The sequence below is a fragment of the Hemitrygon akajei genome, chromosome 1 (genome assembly GCF_048418815.1).
Source record: "Hemitrygon akajei chromosome 1, sHemAka1.3, whole genome shotgun sequence".
Taxonomy (NCBI): domain Eukaryota; kingdom Metazoa; phylum Chordata; class Chondrichthyes; order Myliobatiformes; family Dasyatidae; genus Hemitrygon; species Hemitrygon akajei.
Genome location: NC_133124.1, coordinates 49,672,277 through 49,700,008, shown reverse-complemented (window position 1 = coordinate 49,700,008; position 27,732 = coordinate 49,672,277).

The following is a 27,732-nucleotide window of genomic DNA, read 5'->3' as shown; positions in this document are numbered from 1 at the left end:
TACCTGCCTTTCTCTGTGATATACTCCTTGTTCAGCTGTGAGCTAACCTTTTGACTCAGGTTCTGACGTTTATGTCAGAAACACTTGCTGCACATTGTAATAAGGTCATCATGTACATTAACTACCACGGAGAAATGACAGAAAATGCCTGGTCCAATTTCCTGATGGTTGGGACTTCGAAGGGAAATAGGCACAAACACTTCAAGCCACGCACAAAATGGATTTTGCTGACAAAGAACAGACACCTTTTATCCCCAATCCAGTTCCTGGACACCAGTGTCTCATGTTTTAGGTTGCTGACAAACATAAGTGAACAAACATGCAACATGCTTTCTTCAGGCTTTGGTCTTTGTAAAAAGAAAATAAATAAAATATCAGACATATTCAAGAAAAATATCCAAAAATATTTTGTTCATTTCAAGTTTTCAGGATGTTCTGATATTCCAGTAAATGAATTGCTTTTGAATAGTATTGTAGCAAAATATGTCCACCCATTTCCACACAGCAATGACCCACAAAGGACCCTGGCCAAGGGTAAATGCTGCTCATGAAACCCGTAGAAACTCCTGCAAATTATGCTCTAGAATTATTTTTATCTCTCTCAGACTAGGAAGACAAACCCTTGTTCCATGGGCTAGTATTCTTCTTAAGAACATGAAAATACAATCATGTATCCATGAAGATATGATAATACTGTATCCTTTGGTTTACCTTTAAAATAAGTTGACTTGAATGGACGTTCTAAAGGGGACATTATGAGCCAGTATATAGCATTTCTAGTTTAACAGAGGAAAAACAACTTTGATGTCCAAAGGAAGTCACTTTTGCTTTATGCATTAACCGTTTGGCTCTGGCCTAACCTTGCAGACAAGGGACCACCTTCTTCTCTCTGGCTCATTTGTTAAAGATTAATGTGCTTTGCTGCTTGCAGAATCACTTGCAGGCCTGGAAATTCTTCACTGGGTCAGGTTAATCTGGCACCCTGCCAATGACCATTTTGGTTGTGGATCTGCTGATTAGAAACTCAATATCTCCCAAAGCCCAAGGAAATTGGAATTAAGCCTAGGAGTGGGTTCTGGGTCTGGGAAAGTCCTGGAGAAAGAGGACAGTTGCAGAAATACTGTCAAGATCTGGTAATAAGAAGGTTTTAGAGAGTTAGAGAGTCATGGGCAGAAAGAGTGGGAGAGAGAGAGTTTCATTGGGACCTAGATGGCTGAGAGTTACACACTGACTAAGGTTCTTTACGGGAATGGGACCCACTCTTGGGGGTTTCATAACTGGCCGTTGTTCGGCACACCAAGGGCTCGGCCTAAGAGCTCCACTTGCCTTCGGAGGACCGAGTTTTCCTGGCTCTGGAGACGGGCAATTGGAGGTCGGTGACCAAGCAGAAGACTGGTGTGTCGTGAGAGATGGAAGATCTAAGGCCAGAGACCTGAAATGTTTGCGCACAGAGCTCGGAAAAAGCGACACAACGGACTTTTAACATCTTCAACCAGCGAGTTGTTTGTTATGTCTCCCCTCTCGCTGTGAAACGGAAACACCTCTTTCTCCCTTTTTAGGGAGAGAGAGAGAGAGCTTGTGGTATGTTGAACGCCAGGTGAACAATGATATTGCGAGTCTGTGTCTTTGCTGTTTCCTTGCTCATGCTTGAGTGCTCGGTGGCGGGTGCTGGTGCTATTTTTTCTCGGTGAGAAGTGGAGGGGATCGTTGTTTGCTGCCGATTACGTGCGGGAAGGAGGGGAGCTGGGGGGACTTTGGGGTTCTAGTATTTAACTGCCGTTCATTCTTTGGGGCACTCCTCTGTTTTTGTGGATGGTTGCAAAGGAAAAGCATTTCAGGATGTATATTGTATACATTTCTCTGACATTAAATGTACCTTTGAAACCTCTGAGAGACTGGTAGGGAGCCAGAAGTCATGTACTGGGGTTTTGGAGTCTGTATCTTGAGGCAGGGGCAAAATAGGGTAAGCAGGGGCACAGGGGAATGGACTTTTAATTAAATTTAAAGTAATCTGCCTGAGTTTGTCTCCTGGTGCTGGATTGCAATGGAGATCCTCTTCAAATCATAGCTGCATTATAAAAGGCCTGTTGTTCTGAGTGTGCTAAACAACAGGCCTGTCTTAGATCATTGTGATCTAATTTCCTTGGCAAAACAGTAAGCTTATGTTTTTCTTGATGGGTTTCCCAAGAAATGTGTAAAAGAAAAGTGGGAAAAAGAACTTTTGCCCGATACCAGGAATCATCTTTCTCATTTGGACTCAGCACAAAGTCCAAAGTGTCTGGATGGCGTCAGTAAATGGCACACTTCCCCATGATTGATTCCAACAAGATAGGGCCCATTCAGCATATGAACATCTCATTTTTGGAATAAAAGTGTTTCTCTAGTCTATGAGAAACATCCCTTGTTCTGCAGAGCCTGCACAGAGTTGCGTGTGTGTGTGTGTGTGAGAGTGTCTGTATTCCTTTAAAGTATAGACTCACTGACTCTGGAAAGGTAGCAGTAGTCAGTATAATTACTTTCCAACTTAAACAAGAAAAAAGCTGGAGAATCCAATAAAAGGTCAGTAAAAATGGCAGGTTTCATCCATTTCAAAATGTCAGTGATGTTTTACTTCAGTAGCTCTTTTGCACTATTTTTAATTCATGGCTGTCAATAAAATTTCAGTAATTAGATTTGGTGCCATATAACTGTGCTACAATTTATTCTGTCTGCTCATTATGACGTCAGTTCTCTATAACATGTTGTGCTTTTAGAAGCTCTCTCCAGATGTTGGATTTTCGTCTCTGTGAAAATGCGGATTTTTCTTTAGCTTTTTAGCTCTAGCAGTCAAATGACTGCTTTTTCTCCATTATTTTGATTCAGGGTTGTGTGAGTATCTTACAGTACTGCCAGAGAAAATTAAGACACAGAATTAATAAAGTATTTGGTATTTCAATTGAAAACCAACAATTGAAAGTATAAAATGCATGAATAGTAAAGATTCTTCTAATGAAGGGCAGAGTTCCCTCGATCTGTTTTCTGTCTTCATTTTAATTTATATCAATTGTAAATGACAACACCTTTTATTTATATTGTGCAATGAATGTAGCAAGTGACCCCAAGGTTAAGGAAAACTGAGCTAAAGAAGGAGCTATTAGAAAGGTGCCTATAGATTGATTAAGAAAGTAGATTTTGGAATTGGAAGTGGTTTATTATTGCCACATGTATTGAGATACTGTTAAAAAAACTGTTTTGCATGCCATTAATACAGATTATTTCAAAACATAACATTGAAGTAGTAAAATGGAAAAGCAGTAACAGATTATATTGTTACAGTTACAGACAAAGTGCAGTGCAGGGAGACAATAAGATGCATGGGCCATGATGGGGTAGATTGTGAGGTTAAGAGTTGATCTTTAACGTACAAGAAATGCATTCAAGTGTCTTATGACAGTGCGATAGAAGTTGTCATTGAGCCCAGTGATGCCGTGTTTTCGAACGTTTGCATCTCCTGTCTGATGAAAGGGGGGGAGGGAGAAGAGAGAACATCTGGGGTGGGAGAGGTCTTTGATTATGTGCTTGCTTTTCTGAGGCAATAGAAAGTCTAGACAGAGTCCATGAGGGCGAGGCTAGGCTTCGTGATGGATTGCATTGTGTCCACAAAAATCTGCAATTCCTTGTGATCTTGCACAGAACAGTTGCCAAATCAAGTTGCGATGCATTCAAACGGGATGCCTTCTGCGGTATTTCTTTTTGTGGGGAAGTAGCGGTGCTGGTGTGCTTTCTTGCCATTGAGTCTCTGTGGTAGCACTAGGAGAACATATTTGTGATGTTACAACATAAGAACTTGAAGTTCTCAACTATCTCCACTTCAGCACCATTGATATATATAAGAATTTGTGCATCTCCCCATTTTCAGAAGTCAAGGGATAGCTCTTTCACTTCACTGACATTGAGGGAGAGGTTCTTGTCATGACACCAGGCCACTCGGCTCTCTCTCCCCTTCCTGTGTTCCATCTTGTCATTATTTGAGATCCAACTCACTACGGTGAGTTCCTTAGCAGTTGAAGGCTCAGCACAGGATTTGAGACAGAGGAAATTTTGAGATTGTGAAGTATTTAAAAGAAATGAACAAAAGATGGTGCAAAAATCACAAACTTAAGAGCAGGAAATTATGGGCTTTCCTACCAGAGAGCAGGAAATGATGAAGCATGTAGTTTTCCTGAAATAGATTAAGGATCCAAGAAGTTGGCAGAATTCTTACTCAAAGACTTTGTTAGCCTAACAAATCTTAATTCGAGCCTGGTTAACTGAGCCAAACCCAGTGGGATCTGACTATGTGTGATGGGCTGAGATTGGATTGGGTTGATGTTCTGCCAAAGCATCTGGGTAAAATTGTGCAGTGACAGTGTGGCTCAGTCCTTGACTGAGGTCACTTCGATTTGGTGTTGGTAGGTGCTGACAGCTAGCTACTGGTCAGCAAGACCACAAAGGTCTTAATCTGGGGCATGATGGTGGTTTTAAGGAGCTCATCCAAGGACTGACCTACTATCAGGGGCAGAACTTCAGAGAGAGGTTCAGGAACACTGCCTGAGACTGCCTTGAAATTTGCTTCATTGCCACAGTCCAGCAATGGATCTCCACCACTAGGGCTTTACCCAAACTCAAAGCACTGCTGTTGGCTGCAGATGTCAAGTTTGACTTGGAAGTGTACCACGTTGTCTTTCAAAATGTAAGGGCTTAAGCTCAGGTTAGATTTATATTGAATTATAAGTTAATATGGCTCTGTTGGTAAAAGGATGAAATCAAATCCTTAGAAAGAGGTGTCATTGGATCAGAAGATGTGGGCAGGGATAAGAAACTGAACAGTAGCCAGGATGTGGGCTACAAATTACAATGGGAGATAGAAAAGGCATGGTAAAAGTGCAATGATATGGGGAATTTCAATATACAAGTACAGTACTGTGCAAAAGTCGTAGGCTCATATATATATATATATAGCTGGGGTGTTTAAGATGTTTGGACAGTACTGTAGTGAATTTATGTATTGCACTGTACTGCTGCCGCTGCAAAAATCAAATTTCATGACATATGTGCATGATGATAAACCTGATTCTGATATGGGTCTTTTTGGGGACTGAGAGTGGGACAGGGGGCAGGGAGAGGGGAATCATGTAGGGAAAAGGGGAAGGCGAGAGCAGAGGGAGCAGAAAGCACCAGAGAGACATTTTGTAATGATCAATAAACCAATTATTTGGAATCAAATGACCTTGCCTGGTGTCTCAGGAATGGGTGTGTCTGCACCCATGCCACACCCCACCCCTGGCACACCTCTGCCATCTGTCTCACACCCTTCCTACAGAGCTCCACACTTAGCGTTCTCAATGTCCTTTGCTCCCACCAGATTTACAAATTTGCTCTCTACTCCATGTTGACAAATACAGTGCCTTGGACTTTTGCACAGCCCTGTAGATTGGGAAAATCCGGTTGGTGCTGATTTTGGACCCCAAGAGAGTGAATTTGTAAAATGCCTACAAGATGGTTTTTTAGAGGAGCTTGTGGTTGAGCCCACTAGGAGATCAACTATTCTGGATTGGGTTTTGTGCAATGTAACAGATTTGATTAGAGAGCTTCAGGTAAATGAACCCTTAGGAGGTAGTGATCATAATATGATAGAATTCACCTTGCAGTTTGAGAGGGTGAAGCTAAAGATATATGTATCATTATTACAGTGGAGTAAAGGGAATTCTAGAAGCATGACAGAGGAGCTGGCAAATGTTTATTGGAAAGGGACAATAACAGGGATGATGATAGAGCAACATGATTGGATTTTCTGGAAGCAATTTGAAAAGGACAGGATAGATACGTCCCAAAGAAGAAGAAATATTTGAAAGGCAGGATGACACAACCATGGCTGACAAGGGAAGTCAAAGCCAACGTAAAAGAAAAAAAAGAGGGTATGTAATATAACAAAGATTAATGGAAAGTTAGAAGAATGGGAAGCTTTTAAAAACCAACAGAAAGCAACTAAAAAAGTCATAAGGAGGGAAAGGGAGAAATGCAAAGGTAAGCTAGCCAATAATATCAAAGAGGATACCAAATGTTTTCTCAGATATATCAAGAATAAAAGAGAAGCGAGAGTAGATATTGGATCGCTGGAAAATGATGCTGGCAAGGTAATAATGGGGACAAGGAAATGGCAGACAAAATGAATATGTATTTTGCATCAGTCTTCACTGTGAAAGACACTAGCAGTATTCTGGAAGTTCGAGAGTGTCAGGGAGTAGAAGCGAGTGAAGTTGTTATTTCGAGGGAGAAAGTGCTTGGGAAGCTGAAATGTCTGAAGATAGATAAGTCACCTAGAGAAGATGGAAAGAGGGTTCTGAAAGAGGTAGCTGAAGAGATTGTGGAGGAATTAGTAATGGTCTTTCAAGATTCTGGCATGGTTCTGGAGGATTGGAAAATTGCAAATGTCACTCCACTCTTCAAGAAGGGAGGGGGATAGAAGAAAAGAAAGTATAAGCCAATTAGCCAGACCTTGGTGGTTGGGAAGATTTTCAAGTCGACTATTAAGGATGAGGTTTCGGGATACTTGGAGGCAGATGATGAAATAGGCCAAAGTGAACGTGGGAAAATGTTGCCTGACAAACCTGTTGGAATTCTTTGAGGAAATAACAACCAAGACAGACAAAAAAGAATTGATGGATATTGTATACTGGATTCTCGCAAGGCCTTTGACAAGATGCCACACATGAAGCTACTTAACAAGATAAGAGTCTATTATATTACAAGAAAGAAACTAGCATGGACAGAACATTGACTGATTGGCAGGATGGAAAGTATTGAGGCAGCAGGACGGCTACAGAGGATTTAAACAAATTAGGAAAATGGGCAATGAAATGGCAGATGGAATACAGTGTCGGGAAGTGTATGGTCATGCACTTTGGTAGAAGGAATAAAAGCATGGACTATTTTCAACTGGGGGAGAAAATTCAAAAATCTGAGGTGCAAAGTGATTTGGGAGTCCTCATCTAGCATTCCCTGAAGTTTAACTTTCATGTTGAGTTGGTGGTGAGGAAAGCAAGTATAATGTTAGCATCAATTTCAAGAGGACTAGAATAGAAAAGTTAGGATGCAATGCTGAGGCTTTATAAAGTACTGCTGAGGCCTCACTTGGAGTATTGAGAGCAGCTTTCCACCCTTACCTAAGCAAGTAAGTGCTGGCATTGGAGAGGATTCAGAGGAGGTTCATGAGAATGATTCTGGGAATGAAAAAGTTAAAATATAAGTAGAGTTTGATGGTTCTGGGCCTTTATTCTCTGAAAATTAGAAGAATAGGGGGGAATCTTAATAAAACCTATTGAATATTGAAAGGCTGAGATAGATTGGATGTAGAGAGGATGTTTTCTATAGTGAGTGAGTCTAGGACCAGAGGGCACAGACTCAGAATAGAGGGACATCCGTTCAGAATGAGATGAGGAGGAATTTCTTTCACCAGAGGACGGTGAATCTTAAAGGTTCATTTCTTATTACAACACTGAAATTTTTCTTCTCCAGATAGTTCTTTGAGGAAAAGAATTCTACAGATTCCCAATCCTTTGGGAGAAACAAAATAATTCTCCTCTCTCTTAAGTGGTCTACTCGTTATTTCCGGACAGCGATCCCTGGTTACATGTTTTCCCATAAGAGGAAGTATCCTGTCTACATCCATCCTGTCAAGTCTTTTCAAGATTTGATATGTTTCAATCATCTCTACTCTTCCAGTGCTAAACTCCTGCAGGTATTAAGTCCAATTTGTTGAACCTTTCTTCATAAGACTACTTGCCCATTCCAGGTATCGATCCAGTAAACATTCTCTGAATTATTTTCAATTAATTAACATCCTCTCTTAAAGAGATCATGACTGTAAACAGTTTTCCACATGTGATCTCCTCTGCTCTATGCAATTGAAGCAAACCTTGTCTTAAATCCAAACAACCAAGAACAACATTCTATTGGTTTTCCTATTGACTTGTAATACCTGAATGCTGGCTCCATGCAAGTTATGCATCAGGAAATCCAAATGCCTTTGCATCTCTTAGATCATCACTGAGATAATCTGCTTCATTTATTTTCTCTGCCAAAGTGGACTAATTGACATTTTCTCTCATTATACTCCATTTGCCAGATCTGAGCACAATCACCTAGACAATCTATGTCCATTGAACAACAAATTTTGCAACCATATTTTGGATTCTTCATTAAAATAATTCATATAAATTGTTAAAAATTGAGGTGCCAGTCTTGATTTCTATTGGCATATCACTTGTTCCATCTTGCCAATCAAAAAAAGTTCTATTTGTGGCTGTTCTCTGTTTCCTGTTAGCTAGCTAATCTCAAATCCATGACAATACCTTGTCTTCTACACTATGAGGTATAATTTTCTGCAAGAATTGTTAACCTTATCCATCCTTTAGCTCCAGTTCTTAGTGAGTACCAAAGTGCTGAATGATCTATCCTTGCAATGTGTCCTTTTGCAAGTCACAGTAAAATTTCCGTCATTGATTTCAGGTTCTGTGATGACTCCCCTGGAACATGTGACTTTAACCACCTCTCCACAGATCTGCTGAATATTTCATCTTTGTGATTCTATCATTCATGGGATAGAGAAAGCCCAGCCATGGCGTCAGCTCTTCCGTCAATACGTACCTTCAAGGTAGCATCAGTGAAAGTGTCTTCTGCTTGAGCCCAAACTTCTCACTACAGCAATTCTAGACAATGAGCTGACATGCTAAGCTTTTGGAGAGGCATTCACACATCCTAACAGCTTCCAGGGCTATGCTGGGAAATACTGCACTTAATGTAGGTCTAGAGCTATTTCCTAACTGAGCTGTTGAATGCTTTCACATTCCATCACAAATGAAACGTTGAGGTTAAAAACAATTATGTTTCAAAATTAGTAACACTTGGTGGTTGTGGCATCTGCTGCACAGAATCTACTTCCAGTTACACTTGCGCTTATTGTGATAAGGTCATATTGCAACAGAAGGTACAAATCGGTCCTATTCAACAGACATGCAAGATTGATGATATATGTGGATCACTACCTCTTAAAAATAGCATACAGTAAATTTATAGAAAACTTATGAAGTATGTATCTTATATAATAATCCAGGAAAATTGTTCTATATGAGAGAATTACTACATTGGTGAGATGTGTATTTTTTGTAAGACTGAACTCTTATAAACTGTCAGTATATTTGTATGGGATCTAACGTAAATGAAAGCGGCGTTTGCATGGGTCTTCGTTCTTGTTTCCAAAAATGCATGCCAGCAAAACCTTGTAAAATTTGTCATGTTAAATATAATAGTCATGCACATAAAAATAGCAGCCCTGCTTCAAGGTTTTGCATTTCCTCCATAATTATCTTTCTTACAGAGTAAGAAAACCTACAGAATGTTACAGGCCCTTCGGTCCACAAAGTTGTGCCGAACATGTCCCTATCTTAGAAATTATTAGGCTTACACATAGCCCTAATTTTTTCTAAGCTCCATGTACCTACCCAAAAGTCTCCTAAAAGACCCTATTGTATCCACCTCCACCACCATTCCCGGCAGCACATTCCACACACTCACCATTCTCAAGTAAAAAACTTACTCACCCCTGACATATCCTCTGTACCTACTCCCCAGCACCTTAAACCTGTGTCCTCATGTGGCAACCATTTCAGCCCTGGGAAAAAGCCTCTGACTATCCACACAATCAATGCCACTCATCATCTTATACACCTCTATCAAGTCACCTCTCATCCTCTGTTTCTCCAAGGAGAAAAGGCCGAGTTCACTCAACCTGTTTTCATAAGGCATGCTCCCCAATCCAGGCAACATCCTTGTAAATCTCCTCTGCACCCATTCTATGGCTTCCACATCCTTCCTGTAGTGAGGCGACCAGAACTGAGCACAGTACTCCAAGTGGGGTCTGACCAAGGCCTCTATATAGCTGCAACATTACCTCTCGGCTCTTAAATTCAATTCCATGATTGATGAAGGTCAATACACTGTTTGCCTTCTTAACCACAGAGTCAACCTGCGCAGCTGCTTTGAGCGTCCTATGGACTTGGACCCCAAGACCCCTCTGATCCTCCAGACTGCCAAGAGTCTTACTATTAATACTATATTCTGCCATCATATTTGATCTACCAAAATGAGCCACTTCACACTTATCTGGGTTGAACTCTATCTGCCACTTCTCAGCCCAGTTTTGCATCCTGTCAATGTCCCGCTGTAACCTCTGACAGCCCTCCACACTATCCACAACACCTCCAACCTTTGTGTCATCAGAAAACTTACTAACCCATCCCTCCACTTGCTCATCCAGGTCATTTATAAAAATCACGAAGAGTAAGGGTCCCAGAACAGATCCCTGAGGCACACCACTGGTCACCGACCTCCATGAAGAAAATGACCCATTTACGACCACTCTTTGCCTTCTGTGGGCAAGCCAGTTCTGGATCCATAAAGCAATGAACCCTTGGATCCCATGCCTCCTTACTTTCTCAATAAGCCTTGCATGGGGTACCTTATCAAATACCTTGCTGAAATCCATATACACAACATCTACTGCTCTTCCTTCATCAATGTGTTTAGTCACATCCTCAAAAAATTCAATCAGGCTCATAAGGCACGACCGGCCCTTGACAAAGCCATGCTGACTATTCCTAATCATATTATACCTCTCCAAATGTTCATAAATCCTGACTCTCAGGATCTTCTCCTTCAACTTACAAACTGCTGAAATAAGACTCACTGTTCTATAATTTCCAGGGTTATCTCTACTCCCTTTCTTGAACAAAGGAACAACATCCGCAACCCTCCAATCCTCCGGAATCTCTCCCGTCCCCATTGATGATGCAAAGATCATCGCCAGAGGCTCAGCAATCTCCTCCCTCGCCTCCCACAGTAGCCTTGCAGTATATCTCATCTAATCCCGGCGACTTATCCAACTTTATGCTTTCCAAGAGCTCAAGCACATCCTCTTTCTTAATATCTACCTGCTCAAACTTTTCAATCTGCTATAAGTCATCACTACAATCACCAAGATCCTTTTCCATAGTGAATACTGAAGTAAAGTATTCATTAAGTAGCTCTGCTATTTCCTCGGGTTCCATACGCACTTTCCCACTGCCACACTTGATAGGTCCTATTCTTTCACGTCTTATGCTCTTGCTCTTCACATACTTGTAGAATGTCTTGGGGTTTTCCTTAATTCTGCCCACCAAGGCCTTCTCATGGCCCCTTCTGGCTCTCCTAATTTCCTTCTTAAGCTCCTTCCTGTTAGCCTTATAATCTTCTAGATCTCTAACATTACCTAGCTCTCTGAACCTTTTGTAAGCTTTTCTTTTCTTCTTGACTAGATTTATTACAGCCTTTGTACACCACGGTTCTTGTACCCTACCATAACTTCCCTGTTTCATTGGAACATACCTATGCAGAACTCCACACAAATATCCCCAGAACATTTGCCACATTTCTTTCATACTTTTCCCTGAGAACATCTGTTCCCAATTTAAGCTTCCAATTTCCTGCCTGATAGCCTCATAATTCCCCTTACTCCAATTAAACGCTTTTCTAACTTGTCTGTTCCTATCTTTCTCCAATGCTATTGTAAAGGAGATAGAATTATGATCACTATCTCCAAAATGCTCTCCCACTGAGAGATCTGACACCTGACCAGGTTCATTTCCCAATACCAAATCAAGTACAGCCTCTCCTCTTGTAGGCTTATCGACATATTGTGTGAAGAAACCTTCCTGAACACACCTAACAAACTCCACCCCATCTAAACCCCTTGCTCTAGGGAGATGCCAATTGTTATTCGGGAAATTAAAATCTCCCATCACGACAACCCTGGTATTATTACACATTTTCCAGGATCTGTTTCCCTATCTGCTCCTCGCTGTCCCTGTTACTATTGGGCGGCCTATAAAAAACACCCAGTAAAGTTATTGACCCCTTCCTGTTCCTAACGTCCACCCACAGAGACTCAGTAGACAATCCCTCCATGGCGTCCACCTTTTCTGCAGCCATGACACTATCTCCGATCAACAGTGCCATGCTCCCAGCTCTTTTGCCTCCCTCCCTGTCCTTTCTGAAACATCTAAAACCCGGCACTTGAAGTAACCATTCCTGTCCCCGGGCCATCCATGTCTCTGTAATGGTCACCACATCTTAGCTCACATCACATCAAAGAAAGGTTAGTAACCTTAATTTACAAAATAAAATTCTGGAAGTGGACAGCAGATCAGGCAGTACAGTATCTACAGACAGAGAAACAGAGTTAACATTTTCTCACAAAGCTCGTTGTACTGATATGAAAGCTGTTTTTCTCTCTCTACAGATACTGCTTGATCTAGTGTGTACTTCCAGTATCTCCTCTTTTTATTTTTGATTCCTTCTCTGCAGATTTTTCCTAGGGTTATAAATGCCTTTGGTGTAGTGGAAATGCTCAGTAATATCTATAGCACAGATGTTTACAGCTCAATGTTTGACCATAGAGTAATAATTACCCAAAAGGCAATTACACACTACACAGGATTTATATGCAAAAGTTGACAGGAGCTAAAATTTTTACCAAACTTGATCTGCTGAGTTGAATGTGGATAAGGAGTATCAACAGTATTTCTCAATATTTCTAGAAACAGACAGTAACAATGAGATTTTCACATTGAAATTTGTCAATTTTTTTCTGTGATAAAGGCAAGTGAATAGATATGTTTTAACATAGTTATAAATAAAAATCTTTGAAAGGTTAGATTGAATTTTAGACTGAGTACCCTGTGGCTCCCCCTTAACAATAAGTACTCCTGTTTGAGTACTGCTGGGGGGGTGGGGACAGCCTACCTGGGGGAAGCGGCAGTGGTCACGCCTCTGGCACAGAGTCTGGCCTGTGGCTCAGAAGGGTAGGGAAAGGAAGAAAGCAACACTAATAAGGGACTCTATAGTTAGGGGGTCAGACAGGCGATTCTGTGGGTGCAGGAAAGAAACACGGGTGGTAGTTTGCCTCCGAGGTGCCAGGGTCCGGACGTTTCTGATCGCGTCCACGCTATCCTGAAGTGAGAAGGTGAACAGCCAGAGGTTGTGGTACATATTGGTACCAACGACATAGGTAGGAAAAGGGAGGAGGTCCTGAAAACAGAATACAGGGAGTAAGGAAAAAAATTGAGAAGCAAGATCTCAAAGGTAGTAATCTCGGGATTACTGCCTGTGCCACGTGACAGTGAGTACAGGTTTCGAGTGAGGTGGAGGATAAATGTGTGGCTGAGGGATTGGAGCAGGGGATCATTAGGACCTCTTTTGGGGCAGGTGTAAGTTGTACAAAAAGGACGGGTTGCACTTGAATCTGAGGGGGACTAACATCCTGGCAGGGAGGTTTGCTAAAGCTATTGGGGAGATTTAAATTAGAATTGCTGGGGGTTGGGAGCCAAACTGAACAGGTGGAGGAAGGTGAAGTTGGGTCACAAATAGAGAACGCTTGGAGACAGTGCAAGGGTGAGAATAGGCAGGTGATAGAGAAGGGATGCGTTCAGACCGACAGTTTGAATGTGTCTATTTTAATGCAAGGAATATTATGAACAAAGCAGATGAGCTTAGAGCATGGATCAGTACTTGGAGATATGATGTGGTGGCCATTGCAGAGAGTTGGATGGCTCAGGGACAGGAATGGTTACTTAGAGTACCAGACTATAGATGTTTCAGAAAGGACAGGGAGGGAGGCAAAAGAGGTGGGGGCGTGGCACTGCTGATCAGAGATAGTATCATGGCTGCAGAAATGGAGGAAGTCATGTAGGGATTGTCTACTGATTCTCTGTGGGAGCAAGTTAGAAACATGAAGGAGTCACTAACTCTACTGGGTATTTTTTTTATAGACCACCCAATAGTAACAGGGACATAGAGGAGCAGATAAGGAGACAGATTCTGGAAAGGTGTAATAATGACAGGGTTGTCGTGCTGGGAAATTATCTTTCTTTCTCAAACTTTTTTATTAAGTTTCGAATAGACAAACATAACAATGATAATGATACAAAGAGATGGGGATTACATTAACAACAGTTAACGTATACAGACACAGACTCCGAGTAACATGTCTAATCTAAGCCTCCCAATCTCTTAATAACTGAACATGAAAAAGATTCAAAAAAATTTATACAGAAAAAAGTCCCCCTAAACTAAAAAAACCAAATAAGCTCAAAACAAACAAAGCTGGGCTGCCATGTTTCATTGGTTAAAATCATTATTTGTAATTAACTCCGCTCCTCTATACATGAACAAAAAGTTATTGAGAAGGTTTCGGAAAAGGTCAGTAGTGGGAGATTTTAATTTCTCAAATTTTGATTGGTATGTCCCGAGGGCAAGGGGTTTAGATGGGGTGGAGTTTGTTACGTGTGTTCAGGAAGGTTTCCTGACGCAATATGTAGATAAGCCTACAAGAGGAGAGGCTGTACTTGATCTGGTATTGGGAAATGAACCTGGTCAGGTGTCAGATCTCTCAGTGCGAGAGCACTTTGGAGATAGTCATCACAATTCTATCTCCTTTACCATAGCTTTGGAGAGGGACAAGTTAGGAAAGCGTTTAATTGGAGTAAAGGGAAATATGAAGCTATCAGGCAGGAACTTGGAAGCATAAATTGGGAACAGATGTTCTCAGATAAATGTATGGCAGAAACATGTCAAATGGCCAGGGGATATTTGTGTGAAGTTCGACATAGGTACATTCCAATGAGACAGGGAAAGGATGGTAGGGTATAGGAACTGTGGTGTGCAAAGGCTGTTGAAAATCTAGTCAAGAAGAAAAGAAAAGCTTACGAAAGGTTCAAAAAACTAGTTAATGATAGAGATCTAGAAGATAATAAGGCTAGCAGGAAGGAGTTTAAGAATGAAATTAGGAGAGCCAGAAAGGGCCATGAGAAGGCCTTGACAGACAGGATTAAGGAAAACCCTAAGGCATTCTACAAGTATGTGAAGAGCAAGAGGATAGGGTGTGAGAGAATCGGATCAATCAGGTGTGACAGTGGAAAAGTATGTATGAAACCGGGGGAGATGGCAGAGGTACTTAATGAATACTTTGCTTCAGTATTCACTATGTAAAAGGATCTTGGTGATTATAGGGATGACTTACAGTGGATTAAAAAAAATTGAGCATATAGACATTAAGAAAGAGAATGTGCTGGAGTTTTGGAAAGCATTAAGTTGGATGAGTCACCAGGACCGGATGAGATATACTCCAGGCTACTGTGAGAGGTGAGGGAGGAGATTGCAGAGCCTCTAGAAATGATCTTTGCATCATAAATGGGGATGGGAGAGGTTCTGGAGGATTGAGGGGTTGCAAATGTTGTTCCCTTATTCAAGAAAGGGAGTAGAGACAGCCCAGGAAATTATAGACCAGTGAGTATTACTTCAGTGGTTGGTAAGTTGATAGAAAAGATCCTGAGAGGCAAGATTTATGAACATTTGGAGAGGCATAATATTATTAGGAATAGTCAGCATGGCTTTGTCAAAGGCAGGTTGTGCCTTACGAGTCTGATTGAATTTTTTGAGGATTTGACTAAACACATTGATGAAGGAAGAGCAGTAGATGTAGTGTATATGGATTTCAGCAGGGCATTCGATAAGATACCCCATGCAAGGCTTATTGAGAAAGTATGGAAGCATGGACCTTCCTTTCTGGATCCAGAATTGGCTTGCTCACAGAAGGCAAAGAGAGGCTGTAGACAGGTCATATTCTGCATGGAGATCTGTTCTGGGACCCCTTTTCTTCATGAAATGACCTGGATGAGGAAGTGGAGGGATGAGTTAGTAAATTTTCTCATGTCACAAAGGTTGGGGTTATTGTGGATGGTGTGGAGGGCTGTCAGAGGTTACAGTGGGACATCAATAAGATGCAAAACTGGGCTGAGAAGTGGAAGATGGAGTTTAACCCAGATAAGTGTGAAGTAGTTCATTTTGGTAGATCAAATATAATGGCAGAATATAGTATTAGTGGTAAGTCTCTTGGCAGTGTGGAGGATCAGAGGGATCTTGGGGTCCGAATCCAGAGGATAGCCAAAGCTGCTTTGTAGGTTGACTCTGTGGTTAAGAAGGCATATGGTGTATTGGCCTTCATCAACTGTGGGACTGAGTTTAAGGGCTGAGAGGTAATGTTCATCTATATATGACCCTGGTCACCACTTGGAGTAGTGTGCTCAGTTCTGGTCACCCGCCTACAGGAAGGATGTGGAAACTATAGAAAGGGTGCAGAGGAGATTTACAAGAATGTTGCCTGGATAGGGGAGCATGCCTTATGAGAATAGGTTGAGTGAACTCAGCCTTTTCTCTTTGGTGCGGTGGAGGATGAGAGGTGATATGACGGAGCTGTATATGATGATGAAGAAGCATTGATCATGTAGATAGTCAGATGCTTTTTCCCAGGGCTGAAGTGCTAACATGAGAGGGGACAGTTTTAAGGTGTTTGGAAGTAGGTACAGAGGAGATGTCAGGGATAAATATTTTACACATAGCGGTGAGTGCGTGGAATGGGCTGCCAGCGACAGTGGTGGAGATGGATATGATAGGGTCTTTTAAGAAACTCCTGGATAGGTACATAGAGGTCTATGGGTAACGTTAGGTAATTTCTAAGTAAGTACATGTTCAGTACAGCATTGTGGGCCGAAGGACCTGTATTGTGCTGTAGGTTTTCTATGTTTCTATAAATTAGAACAGAGTCCTGCTGAAGAAATTAAACCATACCATAACTACTGATATGCGATATCAATGTAACAGGATTACTTTAAATAAGGACAAAGAGTTGTCATAATAAATGCATTGAGAGGACAATTTTAGAAGAGTTCTGGAGTTTTGAGCATGATGCCACATTTAATGAAACCTTTCCAAAAATGCCATGAGTAAGTGATTGATGACATTTTTGTGTTCCTTGTTGTCTGAAATAGATTTGTGAAACATGTTGGGTTCTGTACTGTACAAGAAAGATCCATTTGCTTACTTCATGGGTTACTAGAAGGGCTAGCCACAGATAATGGCCTTTAATTTTATTTATTTCTATCTTAAGAAACAAATTAGTATGAAGTACTGACCTTTCAAAGTAATATATTATTGCTGGAAATCTGAAACGAAAACAGTGAATGAAAGCAGGTTAGGTAGTATCTGTGGAGAGCAAAACAGAGCTAGCATTTTAAGCCTTTTATCAGAAGTGAGAGAAGTCGGAAATCAAAGATGTTTTTGGACAGAGAACAAAAAGGAAATGTACGTGAATTAGTGGAGGCAAGCGAGTCTTGACAGCACAAGTGGGTGGGTACAAGAAAGAGTTTGAGAGCTCGCTAATCATATCTGTTTTTTTTCTGGGGAAGATGTATGAAATCAGGAAAAGAAAGAAAAAGAAATGTGCTACTTGAACCGCAAGATACATAATACCAGAGAAGCTAAATACAACAGAGGATGAAAATCTGAACAAAACCAGTGAGTGATGAAAATATTTTACAAGCCAGGCAATATTTAGGTGAGAGAAACAGAGTTAATCAGATAAATAGAGCACAAAAATACCTTTCTGTACTCTATGGAGGTTGTTCCCTCCCAAACAGTCTTCTTCATTCTTCCTTCACTAAGACCAACTCTTTACACAAACAACAAAGATGTAATACCTGTTTTTTTTTTCACCTCATCCATTCTCAGTACCTAGGAATGTCAACATTCCATTCTGGTACAGTATTTCAATTATATATCTTTGAATTTAGTTCACTGCATTTAGTATTTACAATGCGGTCCCCTCTACAATGGATGTGGTTTGTTTAGTTAAACACACACTTGTTTCTCCATGTCAGATGGTGCAGTTGAGCAATCAGAGAGGAAAGTCCAAGAAGCAATGAGGAAATAAATATTAAAAGGATACTTGTTCAACAATGAACCATCAATTAGCAAAGTTTTTACTAAACATAAAAAATATACCATATTGCACAATAGTTTTTACTCTGGTTAAGTTGATGATGCTTAGGGGATTTGGCACATGATTGAGCTCAGTTCAGCCAAATCCTGAGCGTAGTATGGAAGAGAGGGAGTTGAGGGAGAAATGAAATAATAACAAGCGAGGAACAATTTAATGGAGAAGAACAATTCCAGCAAGATGATGTGTTGCTTTATGTGTCACTAATATCCAGAAAACCATCATTTGGAAAGAGGATGTCAGAATGGTAATTGAACTATCTTGAAGAAGTCATAATCAGGTGCGTACACATAAATCACTGACTTCCTGTAAGAAGTGTGCAAGGAAAAATCAAAAACTTAATTGATCATTACTGTGTAAAGAACTTGATCCAGTGGAGGCTGAAAGAATGACAAGATTTTACTGAAGTAAATCAAGAGGTCACACATTCGTCAAGTCAAGAAACAGAGATAATACTAAAGAGACGCATTTCTTTGAGAAATTCGAAGAAGTTCAGAAAACCTACAAGTTAGTTAAATTTGTAAGTAAAGCACTTTTATTTTTTAAATAAAGAGTAAAGCTGTGTAGTCTGGGCAACTATAAGAGGTGTAAATGTGTACACTTGCAGTGTAATGGGGAGATGAATGTACCAGATCTGGGTTCTAGTAGCTCGCTGCTTTTTTCCGATTCTCCATGTTTCCTGCATTATCAACAGTTAATGCAAAAAATATGTTGACGCGCATGTACATTACATCCAGTCCTTATACTGGGTTTTAATCCAAATACACAATTATTAATTTTAGTGCACTCTCGACCTCATTAGCAAATATTTGTTTTCTAAGTATCCAACTCAAGAATTAGTTTACTTTTTCAGGTTTCTGTAAATTTTCAGTCTTTTTTTTGTTGATGGTGGGCCACATAATTTTATGAATTAACCTTATATTTTATCTATTTGTCTAAAATGATTTGGCAATTTTAAGCTGATTCATCTGTTTTGTTCTTTAAGCAGTTTGTTCTTGACAATGCTAACTGCTAAGGACTGTTTCAGAGCACCTCATGTCATCAATAAACTACCTTTATCTTCCTTCTTGTCATCCAAGCCTATCATCTTATTTCAATTGCATAATTACTTGATTCTGAATCCCTTGTAGATGCTCGTCCTGAACTGTGTCATGAAGTGTCAACTGTTGCATGCTAATTCATGCAAGAATTCTGTTTTATGCCTAGATACTCCAAATTTTTTTTACTGCTCGTGTTACTTGGAGCTTAAAAAGCATCACTGCTACGTTTTCACAGGTAGAGTTAATGGGGAGGTCAAGGAGGATACAAGTGAAGTTGCCCTTCCAGCTCCTCTACTTCTGTGACTAGTTGGGCTCTGAAATTGTCCGATGGGACCTTACAACTTCCTGACCACAAATGTTCAGATAAGCACTCTTAAAAAATACTTTTATTACTATTGTATGCATATATGGTTTATAAATTTTGTATAACATCAGCCTTATTGAAAAGTGAAATGATCAGACATACACCTGCTCCCTCTTCAGTGAACTCTCGACACTCCTGAACCACAGTAATTGTGATAGCAATGGGCCCTGAGAGGATGATTTCTCTCCCTGGCAGGAGAATTCTCTCTGATATTGGCCTTTCTTAAAAAATTACAGGGAAGGAATTTGGGGTTACTCATTAGCAACACATGCAGGACTATAGCCTTGTAGGCATATTCACTGACTCATGCATGATTATATCAAAGTTAACAGATCTGTTTTCAAGTTTAGCACTAGCAATCAAAGATATATTTCTCCATGAACTGCATTGCTTTTCTCAGTTGAGAAGTAACTTACCAACATCAACTGTCTACTCAGAACAGCCTGGAGTAAACTCCCACATGCAGAATGACTCAGGCTCTTGAATCCTCTTTAATATGTATTCTTATAGATATATTCTCTTTGCACAATATGGTTTCTCCAAACAAGGAACAATACATTCATCTCCTCGAAGCCATTTCCATCCTTTCATTGTTGTTTCCTATTGTACTCTTTCCTCTACAGCTTTGACACAAAACTGACAGATCTTGGATCAGATACTTTTGTTAATGTAACAAGAAGGTCCAATAAAAACTTCAAAGAAATTAATATCTATCCCCAGGTGTACTTTGAGCACATTTAAAAACTGATCCTTCATTGTTGTAATGAAAAAGTAATTGCATTGTTAAAAGTGAAATGTCAAATTGAAGGTTCACTTGCCTGAATGAAAAAAATTGCTATCAATGAGCTGCAGAGACTTCCAGTCTCCATGCCGACGCCTCCCTCAACCAAAAGTGCTGAAAACAGATTAAATTTCAACTTAATTTGTTTAATAGTTGTGAAACTTTTCTCTATGCAGTTTGGTTGCTGCATTTGCCTAATTATGTGTGTTGTGAGACTCCTAGCAAGGAGAGACTGATGATAGGGCAAATTTGCTGACAACAGGATGAGTTACAGTGAAAAAGTTGGACAAAATTGGAAAGGGTGAAAACAGGACTGAAGGTATTGTATTGGAATGTGCGCAGTGCAGTCGGCCCTCCTGATCCAGGAGGGATTGGTTCCGGGTCCCCTTGCGGATACCAAAATTTGCGGATGCTCAAGTCCCTTATTAAACCTGTATCAATATGGTGGATCTTAGGACCCAGCGGAACCCCAGACCTTATTTAACCTGTCTCAGTGCGGTGGACATTAGGACCCAGCAGCAGAGATCTGAATCCGCAGTGCTTCTGTTCACGAAAATAATCACGATAACGATCGAAAATAAAGTGGAAATAATAAAGTGATCGGAAAGAGGTGAAACGCCATCGGTCATTGGAAAAGCATTAGGCTACGTCAGTCAACGATTGGAACAATTTTAAAGGATAAAGTGAGAAAGGCTCTGCCCCGATGAAAGCTACAATTATTACTAAGCAACACAGTGGTTTAATTATTGGGTTTTGGGGTTTTGTGTTTTTGATCCTCCACATCAACCCGGCACGGTGGAGAGCGTGCTCGGAAGTGGTCTGTCACTGGATCGAATTCAAGAACTTCCCGAGCCCGGCGCTGAAACATACGATCTTAACTGTTTTATATGCATAGAAAGGTAAAATATATACTATATACGAGGACAAACATTTGACTAACTGATGCTAAATAATACCGGATGTACCTGTTCCGACTTACTTAGTAAGAGAACTTCTGATTTTTAAAAATCCTAATCCACGATAACCCATGCTCATCCTCCCGTATACTTTAAATCATCTCTAGATTACTTATAATACCTATTACAATGTAAATGCTATGTAAAATGATTGTTATACTGCATTGTTCAGGGAATAATGACAAGAAAAAAAGTCTGTACATGCTCGAACAACAAGTGCTGGAAGAGCACTTCCGGGTTTTCGTGATTCGAGGTTGGTTGAATTCACACATGCGGAATTCGCGGATAAGGAGGGCCGACTGTATATGGAATAATGTAGGTGAATTTGCAGCACAGTTACAGATTGACATGTATGATGTTGTGGGCATTATTGAACTGTAGCTGAAAGAAATTATAGCTTGGAGCTTAATGTCCAAGGATACACATTGTATCGAAAGAGGCGGGTGTGGCCCTGTTGGTTAAAAAATGAAATCAAGTCATTAGAAAGGGGTGACATAAGGTCGGATCGTGTTGAATCATTGTAGGTAGAGCTAAGGAACTGCAAGGGCAAAAGCCCCTGATGGAAGTTAAATACACTCCCTCAAACAGTGGTAAGGATGTGGCCTACAAATTATAATGGGAGATAGAAAAACATGCCAAAAGGTAAATGTTAACATACTCACGGGGGATTTCAATATGAAGTTAGATAGGGAAGATCAGGGAATTTCTGGAATGCCTACAAAATGGCTTTTTAGAGCAGCTCATTGTTGAGCCTGCTGGAGGATCAGCTATTCTGGATTGGATGTTGTGCAATGAACTGGTTAGAGAGCCCTTAGGGGCAAGTGATCATAATATGATCGAATTCACCCTGTAATTTGAGAAGGAGAAGCTAAAGTCAGATGTATCAGCATCACAGTGGAGTAAAGGGAATTGCGAAGGCATAAGAGAGAAGTTGGTCAAAATTGATTGGAAAAGAACACTGGCGGGGATTACGGAAGAAAATCAATGGCTGGAATTTCTAGAAGCAATTCGGAAGGTGCAGGATATATACATCCCAAAGAGGAAGAGATATTCTAAAGGCAAGATGACACAACTGTGCATAACAAGAGAAGTCAAAGCCAACATAAAAGCCAAAGAGAGGGCATATAATAGAACAAAAATTAATGGGAAATTAGAGGATTGGGAAGCTTTTAAAAACCATCAAAAAGCAACTAACGAAATCATTAAGATGGAAAAGTAAACGAGCCAATAAAACTAAATAGAATACCAAAAGTTTCTTCCGATACATAAAGTCTATCTGGAGTGCCAGAGTAGATAGTGGAACGGAGGTAAAAATAAATGGCGTTAGTAGTTCATGCAAAGTCACAAATAGTAAGGTTGTGTGTGGTGGTAATAATCTTCTGAGGTGTGTATATTTCAATGCGAGGTGTATTGTGGGAAAGGCAGATGAGCTGAAGGCCTGGATTGACACGTGGAATTATGACATCATAGCCATTACTGAAACTTGGCTACAGGAGGGGCAGGACTGGCAGCTCAATGTTCCAGGGTTCCGATGTTTCAGACATGATAGAGGCAGAGCGATGAAGGGTGAGGGTGGGGGGGTGGCTTTGCTAGTTAGGGAAAATATTACAGCAGTGCTTCGGCAGGGCAGATTAGAGGGCTTGTCTACTGAGGCCATATGGGTGGAGCTGAGAAACAGGAAAGGTATGACCACATTAATAGGGTTGTATTATAGACCACCCAATAGTCAATGAGAATTGGAGGAGCAAATCTGCAGAGAGATAACAGACAACTGCAGGAGACAGAAAGTTGTGATTGTAGGGGATTTAAATTTTCCACACATTGATTGGGACTCCCATACTGTTAGAGGTCTAGAAGGGTTAGAGTTTTTAAAATGTGTTCAGGAAAGTTTTCTAAATCAATATATAGATGTACCAACTAGGGAGGATGCAATATTAGATCTCCTATTAGGAAATGAGTTAGGGCAGGTGATGGAAGTGTATGTAGGGGAACATTTTGGTTCCAGTGATCATTATGCCCTTAGTTTCAACTTGATCATGGATAAAGATAGATCTGGTCCTCGGGTTGAAGTTCTAAACTGGAAAAAGGCCAAATTTGAAGAAATGAGAAAGGATCTAAAAAGCGTGGATTGGGACAGGTTGTTCTCTGGCAAAGATGTCGTTGGTAAGTGGGAGGCCTTCAAAGGAGAAATTTTGAGAGTGCAGAGTTTGCATGTTCCTGTCAGGGTTAAAGGCAAAATGAATAAGAATAAGGAACCTTGGTTTTCGAGGGATATTGGAACTCTGATAAAGAAGAAGAGAGAGATATATAACATGTATAGGCAACAGGGAGGAAATAAGATGCTTGAGGAGTATAAAAAGAGTAAGAAAAAACTTAAGAAAGAAATCAGGAGGGCTAAAAGAAGACATGAGGTTGCTTTGGCAGTCAGGGTGAAGGATAATCCTAAGAGCTTCTACAAATACGTTAAGAGAAAAAGGATAGTAAGGGATAACATTGGTCCTCTTGAAGATCAGAGTGGTTGGCTATGTATGGAAGCAAAAGAAATGGGAGAGATATTAAATGGGTTTTTTGCATCTGTATTTACTAAGGAAACTGAAATGGAGTCTATGGAAACAAGGCAAACAAGTAGGGAGATCATGGAACTTATACAGATTAAAGAGGAGGAGGTGCTTGCTGTCTTGAGGCAAATCAGAGCAGATAAATCCCCAGGACATGACAGGGTATTCCCTCAGACCTTGAAGGACACTAGTGTTGAAATTGCAGGGGCCCTGGCAGAAATATTTAAAATGTTGATATCCACAGGTCAGGTGCTGGAGGATTGGAGGATAGCTCATGTATTTCTTTAGCCGGGAAATTATAGGCTGGTAAGTTTGACATCGGTAGTAGGTAAATTATTGGAAGGAATACTAAGAGATAGGATCTACAAGTATTTGGATAGACAGGGACTTATTAGAAAAAGTCAGCCTGGAAAGCGGCCTGTGGAAAGCGGCCAGTGAAGGAGTGGAGATTTGAGGCTTTGACTCGAGAGATTCTGGCAGTTTTGGCAGTTGGACTGTGCAATCAAGTCAATCAAGATTTGAATAGCTCCACAGAAAGCTGTTGATTAGACAATCAAGATTTGAATAGCTCAGACTCAGCAGAAAGCAGCTGATTGGGCAATCGAGGTCAGGTGACCAAGCAGTTTGAAAAGCTCAAACAAATAAATAGAGAGTTACCTCAAGCAGAACAGCCTGTGGAAAGCGGCCAGTGAGTGAGCGGGCCAGTGAAGGAGTGGAGATTTGAGGCTTTGACGAGAAGAGGCTGAGGACGAGCTTCACTCCAAGTGAGGTAAGGCCGGGTAAGTTCCTTTCAAAGGAGAAAGTTTTAAAAGTTGAGGCAAGTATAGGATAGGTCATGGCAGCTGAGATCGGTCCCGTGGTTTGTTCATCCTGCAGCATGTGGGAAATCAGGGATACTTCCAGTGTCCCTGACGACTATGTGTGCAGGAAGTGTGTCCAACTGCAGCTTCTGGCAGACCACATTGAGCATCTGGAGCTGCGATTGGATTCATACTGGAGCATCCGTGATGCTGAGAAAGTCGTGAATAGCACATTCAGTGAGTTGGCCACACCGCAGGTAAAGGCTACACAGGCAGAAAGGGAAGGGGTGGCCACTAGATAGCGTAGCAGTAGGCAGGTAGTGCGGGAGTCCCCTGAGGTCATCTCCCTCCTAAACAGATATACTGTTTTGGATACTGTTGGGGGAGATGTCTCATCTGGGGAAGGCAGTAGCAGCCGAGTTCATTGCACCATGGGTGGCTCTGCAGCACAGGAGGGAAGGAAAAGGAGTGGGAGAGCTATAGTGACAGGGGATTCAATTGTAAGGGGAATAGACAGGTGTTTCTGCGGCTGCAAATGAGACTCCAGGATGGTATGTTGCCTCCCTGGTGCAAGTGTCAAGGATGTCTCTGAGCGGCTACAGGACATTCTGGAATGGGAGGGTGAACAGCTAGTGGTCGTGGTGCACATAGGTACCAAAGATATAGGTAAAAAACGGGATGAGGTCCTACAAGGTGAATTTAGGGAGTTAGGAGATAAACTAAAAAGTAGGACCACAAAGGTAATAATCTCTGGATTACTACCAGTGCCACTTGCTAGTCAAAGTAGAAATAGGAGGATATTTCAGATGAATACGTGGCTTGAAAAACAGTGCAAGGGGGAGGGATTCAAATTTCTGGGGCATTGGAACCAGTTCTGGGGGAGGTGGGACCGGTATAAACAGGATGGTCTGCACCTGGGCTGGACTGGAACCAATGTCCTAGGGGGAGCATTTGCTACTTCTGTTCAGGAGGCTTTAAACTAATGTGGCAGGGGGATGGGAACAAGTGCAGAGAGACAGAGGGGTGTAAAATGAGGGTAGAAGCAAAAAGTAGTAAGGTGAAAAGTAAAAGTGGCAGGCAGGCAAATCCAGGGCAAAAAGCAAAAAGAGACACTTTTCAACATAATTGTATAAGGGCTAAGCGTGTTGTAAAAACAAGCCTGAAGGCTTTGTGTGTCAATGCAAGGAGCATTCGTAACAAGGTGGATGAATTGAATGTGCAGATAGTTATGAATGAATATGATATAGTTGGGATCACAGAGACATGGCTCCAGGGTGACCAAGGATGGGAGCTCAACATCCAGGGATATTCAATATTCAGGAGGGATAGACAGGAAAGAAAAGGAGGTGGGGTAGCATTGCTGGTTAGAGAGGAGATTAATGCAATAGAAAGGAAGGACATTAGCCTGGAGGATGTGGAATTGATATGGGTAGAGCTGCATAACGCTAAGGGGCAGAAAATGCTGGTGGGAGTTGTGTACAGGCCACCTAACAGTAGTAGTGAGGTTGGGGATGGCATTAAACAGGAAATTAGAAATGTGTGCAATAAAGGAACAGTAGTTATAATGGGTGACTTCAATCTACATATAGATTGGGTGAACCAAATTGGTAAGGGTGCTGAGGAAGAGGATTTCTTGGAATGTATGCGGGATGGTTTTCTGAACCAACGTGTCGAGGAACCAACTAGAGAGCAGGCCATTCTAGATTGGGTATTGAGCAATGAGGAAGGGTTAGTTAGCAATCTTGTTGTGCGAGGCCCCTTGGGTAAGAGTGACCATAATATGGTGGAATTCTTCATTAAGATGGAGAGTGATATAGTTAATTCAGAAACAAAGGTTCTGAACTTAAAGAAGGGTAACTTTGAAGGTATGAGACGTGAATTAGCTAAGATAGACTGGCAAATGATACTTAAAGGGTTGACAGTGGATATGCAATGGCAAGCATTTAAAGATTGCATGGATGAACTACAACAATTGTTCATCCCAGTTTGGCAAAAGAACAAACCAGGGAAGGTAGTGCACCTGTGGCTGACAAGGGAAATTAGGGATAGTATCAAGTCCAAAGAAGAAACATATAAATTAGCAAAAAAAAGCGGCACACCTGAGGACTGGGAGAAATTCAGAGACCAGCAGAGGAGGACAAAGGGCTTAATTAGGAAAGAAAAAAAAAAGATTATGAGAGAAAGCTGGCAGGGAACATAAAAACTGACTGTAAAAGCTTTTATAGATATGTGAAAAGAAAAAGATTGGTCAAGACAAATGAAGATCCTTTACAGTCAGAAACAGGTGAATTGATCATAGGGAACAAAGACATGGCAGACCAATTGAATAACTATTTTGGTTCTGTCTTCACTAAGGAGGACATAAATAATCTTCCGGAAATAGTAAGGGACCGAGGGTCTAGTGAGATGGAGGAACTGAGGGAAATACCTGTTAGTAGGGAAGTAGTGTTAGGTAATTTGAAGGGATTAAAGGCAGATAAATCCCCAGGGCCAGATGGTTTGCATCCCAGAGTGCATAAGGAAGTAGCCCAAGAAATAGTGGATGCATTAGTGATAATTTTTCAAAACTCCTTAGATTCTGGATTAGTTCCTGAGGATTGGGGGGTGGCTAATGTAACCCCACTTTTTAAAAATGGAGGGAGAGAAAAACCGGGGAATTATAGACCGGTTAGTCTGAAATCGGTGGTGGGGAAAATGCTAGAGTCAGTTATCAAAGATGTGATAACAGCACATTTGGAAAGAGGTGAAATCATCGGACAAAGTCAGCGTGGATTTGTGAAAGGAAAATCATGTCTGACGAATCTTATAGAATTTTTTGAAGATGTAACTAGTAGAGTGGATAGGGGAGAGGCAGTGGATGTGGTATATTTAGATTTTCAAAAGGCTTTTGATAAGGTCCCACACAGGAGATTAGTGTGCAAACTTAAAGCACATGGTATTGGGGGTATGGTATTGATGTGGATAGAGAATTGGTTGGCAGACAGGAAGTAAAGAGTGGGAGTAAACAGGACCTTTTCAGAATGGCAGGCAGTGACTAGTGGGGTACCGCAAGGCTCAGTGCTGGGACCCCAGTTGTTTACAATATATATTAATGATTTAGACGAGGGAATTAAATGCAGCATCTCCAAGTTTGCGAATGACACAAAGCTGGGCGGCAGTGTTAGCTGTGAGGAGGATGCTAAGAGGATGCAGGGTGACTTGGATAGGTTAGGTGAGTGGGCAAATTCATGGCAGATGCAATTTAATGTGGATAAATGTGAGGTTATCCACTTTGGTTGCAAGAACA